The 5531-nt window shown below is 69.4% G+C and overlaps 1 protein-coding gene across 1 annotated transcript in view; it reads right to left on the minus strand.

Annotated features, from left to right (window-relative positions):
- Positions 1-5531, minus strand: part of NTNG2 (netrin G2) — a 51294-nt gene that overhangs the window by 30510 nt on the left and 15253 nt on the right. The window lies entirely within an intron of this gene.

The raw sequence follows: 5531 nt of genomic DNA on the forward strand, positions 1-5531 counted from the left end.
CGGCCTGCTCCGGGGCCCCGGCGCCCCACTGGTGGAGGAAAGCGCCCCAGCACGCTGGCTCCGAACCCAGTCTCCAGGTCCGACCCACCGGGCCTGTCCTCCGGCCTCCGGACACTGGCCGCAGTGGCCGAGGCAAAGAGTGAGTCCCCGCCGGTGCTGCGGACCCACCTGGCGGCTCGCCCAGCCCGGACCTCGTCGTCGGTGGCTCGGGGTCATCTCCAGGTGGAGAGTCTGGGGTTTGCCGGGGCAGCCCTCGCCCAAGGCCCCCACCCGTCCAGTGCAGACGTCACGCGATGCCTGCCACACCTGCGCCCGCCCTGCGCGGGCACTGCCACGAGACAGGAGGCGGGCGCTGGGCAGGGGTCCCCTGGGCTCTTGCCGGCTGCCTGCGGCCAGGACTGGCCACCGAGGAGCTGGGGACACGGGCCTCTCCCCGACTCCTCCCCCTCTCCCCTGCGCAACTCCTGGGAAGGGGGGCAGCTCCCCTCCGGGCAGCACAGCCACTCGGCCCCCCGGGCCTGGCCCCCTGGGCTCCAGAGGCCCCAGTGGCAGCGTGCCCAGGCTGAGGCTGTGGGGGGGCGGGGGCGGGGGCGGAGGGCTTGGGGCGCAGCCTCCGAAGCTGTGAGGGTGGGAGCCCCGCGGCAGGCGCACCTCCAGGAGCGAGCCCTGCCAGCCCGAGGACTGCAGTTGATAACGAGCCCCCGACGCCGGCTGAGGGCGCAGACCCGCGCCCCCCGGCGGCGGTCGACCAGGAGGCCGCTGCCTGCGGGCCGGCGGCCATCAGGCCCCGCTGTTCCGCCTGCTCCGCTCTCTGCACACCTGAGAAGCCGAAGAGGAAAGTCTGCTCATTAAACAACGGGAAACAAAAACCAGAAAACAGACCACCTGTCCCTGAGAACCGCCCGGCCACGCACGGCCCTTTGATGAATATTTCAGGTCCCAGGTTCACTCAGGCACAGAACAGCTGGATCTGCGCTAAAGGCTCTGAGCGGGGCCGCCTGCCCACGGGGAGCGGGCACCGGGGGCGCAGCTGGCATCCCCGCCCGCACGCCCACCCCCGGCCACCGTGGGGTCGAGGGCGTCGTCTCTGATGTCCCTCAGCGGGAGGCAGTCCCGGGCTGCCCGGGCCTCCTCGGCGGGCTGCTGGCCCTGGGGTGTGTGGACGCAGGTTCCACAAGGCACTGCTGGCCCAAAATAGCTCTGTCCTCTCCCGCCGTGGCCCCGCCAGCCACAGGGCCCAGCCCGGCGGATTCCCGGACCCACAAACCCCGGGGGAAGGAAGACGCCCCGAGTCCAGCCCCTCGCTGCCCGGGGGCATATCGAGACCCTGGAGAGGCAGGGCGCGCCCGTCCTGGACAACCTGGGGTCAGCGCTGCCGGCCGCCGGGCATCGCGGCAGGAAGAGGGGCTGGCTCGGCCCAGCGGTCCCGGCGTCCCCCCACTCGGCCGGGCGACCCGTGTGTCTCCTGAGGGGAGGGCCCGGGGCCCCCTGGACATGACTAGATGTCGTAGAGACCAGTCTTGCGGACACCCCGCAGCGAAGGACGCTTGGAACCTGGGGGCAGAGCGGATTCTGTGCTTGCCGGGGGGCGGGGGGCAGTGTGCTGGAGCCATGCCTGCACGTCAGAGGCAGGGCGACCCCCCAAACTTCCTGCGTTGAAGCCCTGGCCCAGCATCTCAAAATGCGCCCCATTGGGAGACGGAGCCCTCAGGAGGGAAGCGGTTAGAATGACCCCACGTTCAATCTGACTGGCGTCCTTAGGGGAGAGCACCACGAGAGCACCACGGGAGAACCACGGGAGGGCCCGGGAGGGGCCTCGGAAGAAGCCGGCCTGGCTCAGCCTCAGACAAACCTGGCCCCGGGGGACTTCGAGCCCCGGAGCCTGAGGAAACACACTTTGGGGGCCTCAGGCACCCAGATTCTGGCACACCGACCCCTGCCTCAGCTCAGGGGGGCAGGCCTGAACGCGAGTTGCTGACGAGCCGACGGTTTCCCCGGAAGCTCTCGGGCCGCCTCTGCGAACCCCGTCTCAGCGCGCTGGCACCCAGTGACGGCCCGCAGGCATCTCGCCCGCCTGGAGCGCGCCTCCTGCCCACGCCGCACCCAGGAGGCGGCCTTTCACTGGCCGCCTGGGCTCGCTGCCTCTGGGCTTACGGCCCTGCAGCCCCTCCCCCCGCACCTCCTCAAGCAGGCCCCCCCTTGCAGATCAGTCTGCGACCCCAGGCGCCCTCCGCCTGAGTGTGCCGAGCGGCGCGGCCCTCGTCCAGGACCCGGGCCCCAAACTGCCGGCGGGGTTCTGGCCGTCACCGTCATCATACCCGTCGGTTACTAATATGACGCTGGGTTAGTGTGGACACGTCTCCCACTGAGCGCCGAGATCCCTGTCGACTCCCCAACTGCTGTGAGTGGCTCCCCCTCACCTTCCCCTGTGCCTCTCAGCTCCCCCAGCCTCCCCTTCCCGAGGTCCCCACTGGGGACCGCTAGCAGACCCCAGGGGCACCCAGCCTGTCTGTCACCGGGAAGACCGACTCGGCTGGCTCTGCCAGAGGACAGGGGCTGCCAAGGCCGCGCTGCCCTGACCTGCGTGCCCGCTGGCCCGCCGGCCGGGCCGGGCAGCAGATGGTCAGAAGCTAATGCAGCAGCCGGCGTATCTGCCCTCGCGAGCAGGCTGCAGAGAGGCTTAATCAACAGTGAGCGCAATGCACACAGCCCGAGCCTCCCCCGCCCTCCTCACGGCCTCCCTCGGCGTGCTGTCCCCCCCACCCTCCATTTCAAGGCCCAAGACCTCTGAAGTCCAGTCCCCCACCTTCCCCAGACACCACCTGCTCCTCCTGGTGCGGGGCCGTCCGTCTGCCCTGGGCTGGGGGCGGGGGGCGGGCTCCGCGGCACCTGCAGCCCCCAGCCCCCCACCCGGCTGCCCCTGACAGCTGACTGCCGCAAGAGTGGGGGCGCCGGGCCGGCGGGGCCGCCGTCTGCTGGCCTTTCGCGCTCGCACGCTCCTCTACGAGATCAGATTAACTAATAATGGCACGAGAGTCTGGTCCCGTGGCCCCGTGAGGGGCTTGGGAGTCCATCTCGGGGTAGGGTGACCCCAGAGTCCACCTCTGATCCCGTCCAAACCAGTAATTGTCTCTTTGCCCCCCAATCACACCCTTCTGGACTTTCTCCAGAAAAAGACGCACGCGCACACCTGACACCTGCAAACCCGGGGGGCTGTGGAGCCCGGCCCCCCTGGGAGCCGCTGCTCCGAGGCTGGCCTGGCGTCGGGCCTCGGCGCTACCCTCCAGGTGGCGTGGCCCCGAGAAGGCGCCTGGACTCCCTCCCGTTTTCTCTCATTTAATGCCATGTGCAATAACGTGTGTAAAACGCCCAGAAAGGCCCCCCAACAGCAGGAATCACCGAGAAGCGGCAGCCCCTCCCACCGTGCTCCCTAGTGGCCAAGTGGGGACCCCACACTCAGCGCAGAGCTCACCGGAACGCTGCCATGGGGGGGACCCCGAGATTCATTGAGGGCATCCAGGCCCGCCGCGTCCCCCCAGTGCCCCAGGGAGGCAGAGGCTACAGTCACCCCAGGGTCACAGGTGCTGGCCTGCCCCTTGTTCCTTGCCCTGGGGGGTTGGGGAGCCGACTGGCCCCCTGCAGGCGGGGGGAAGGCGGCCCTGGGGGGCGGGGCAGGGGGCAGCCAGGCAGGGGGCAGCCAGCCCGCCCCGATGGCAGTGCCAGCGAGCAGGGTGGGAGCAAATCTCTAGACACCAAGTGAGAACTGCCTGGGGTGAGCTATTCCATGGAGAAAACACTTCCTGCCACGCGTTGCAGGCCTTGCCATGCTCTTAAATGCTTTTTGCTTTTATGTTATTTTCTGTGCAAAGGGGGCAGTGGGAGTCAGAGGCTGGGTTGTAAATGCTGTAGACAAGCTTCGGGCAGAAAAAACATAATTGAGTGGGGCGGTCAGTGTGGAAGGGCCGGGGGACAGTGCCTGGGGAGGGGGCTGGCCCAGCGAGAGGCTGCCACCAGACGAGCCAGGAGCCTCGGGAGGAGCAGTAAGCGGCCGAGCCGCGCGGGCACAGCATGGCGGTGCCTGGACGTGGGGTGTGGGGCCCGCGGAGGGTGCAGTCCTGGCGGCTCCGAACCCACGTTTCTCCCCCGGAAGGGGAGCTCCTGGGGCAGAGCAGACCCCTGCCGTCGTCCCAGCCCTCCTTGGGCTCGGGAAACCTTGGCGGGGGGCTGACTGCGAGCGAGGGGGCGAGGGGTCTCCTCACGCGAGTCCCGCGGCTGCTGGAGGGGAGCCGCCTGCCCGCCACCAGCGGAGGCCGGCGCCCGGGGCCTGCAGGAGGCGGTGTCGTCCAGCGGACAAGCCAGGCACCGTGCTCTGCGTCCCGCGGAGGAGGAAAGGCCCGGGGGCTTCTCAAGGTCAGGGGCCCGCGCTGGACTGCACGGGCGGGACAGAGCCGCAGCCGGCGCCAGGCACGTCGGGCTGCGCCCTTCACCCCCACGCGGGAAGGACACACCGCCCCCCACGCCCCCACCCAGACCCGGGAGGCCGGGGAGGTGGGCGCGCCCAGGCAGGGGCAGCAGCTGACAGATCTTGAAGCCGTCTGCGGAGCTGCCAGCGGATCTCGGTGCATCCCCAGCCCGCCTCAGCTGGGGTGCCCGCTCGGCCAGAGGGGGGTGGGAGCAGACCGCCCCTCTCAGAGCAGGCCCAGGGAGGGCCCACCTGGGGGGAGGAGGACACCGAGGCCGCTGTGGAGCAGCAGGGCCCGCCTGTCAAGAAGGCCCTGAGCAGGGCGGCGGGCTGGGGGGCGGGACCCCGCGCCTAAGGCCTGGCCTCGTCCTCCCAGGCCACTGGGGCGGCCGAGACGCGTCCCCACCTCCCCCTCTCCAGGGAGAAGCAGCCAGGGTGCTGGGGGAATTCTCCCTAACAAATAATTTCCTATTTATTGGTAAGAAAAGTTGCAGCAGAGATAAATTATTAACAAAGCGGAAACAGAGCTTCGGTCGGGAGCCAACTCTAACTCCAGCGGCCCTGCCGGCCTCTGCTCGCTGCCTCGCTCTGGTTTCATTGATCCCTGTCCCTCTCGCTCGCTCGCCCTGTCCCTCTCGCTCGCTCTGCTCTCGCTCCCCCCACCCGCCGCCCCTCTCCTCTGCCCCGTGGGGTTTCTCTGAGCAAAGCCCTGGACAGCAGCAAGGTCACCGTGCGGCAACTGAGTCAGCGGAAACTGACCCTCGCGTGGGGGCGGGAGCAGCCCGCTGGCTTTGCCTTCCTTGGGGCCGTCACCGGGGCAGGGACGCCAGGAGCTGAGTCTGCCCCGGCCCCTGCCCCTGCCCCAGCCACCGCGGACGCTCCTGGCCGAGGCCCCAGGGGCTCAGAGCCCGTGGCCACCTCCCGCAGGTCAGTTTGGGAGGACAGGCGAGTCTTGTTTGCCCCGACTCACAATTCACCTCCTAGAACCTTCCAAGACTGCAACTCCCGGGCGGAGGCAAGTGGGGCTCCCCCCCCCCCCGCTCCAGCAGGTGTTGAACCAAGCCACCAG

This window comes from Condylura cristata, unplaced genomic scaffold (genome assembly GCF_000260355.1).
Source record: "Condylura cristata isolate star-nosed mole 26May11 unplaced genomic scaffold, ConCri1.0 scaffold00006, whole genome shotgun sequence".
Classification (NCBI taxonomy): domain Eukaryota; kingdom Metazoa; phylum Chordata; class Mammalia; order Eulipotyphla; family Talpidae; genus Condylura; species Condylura cristata.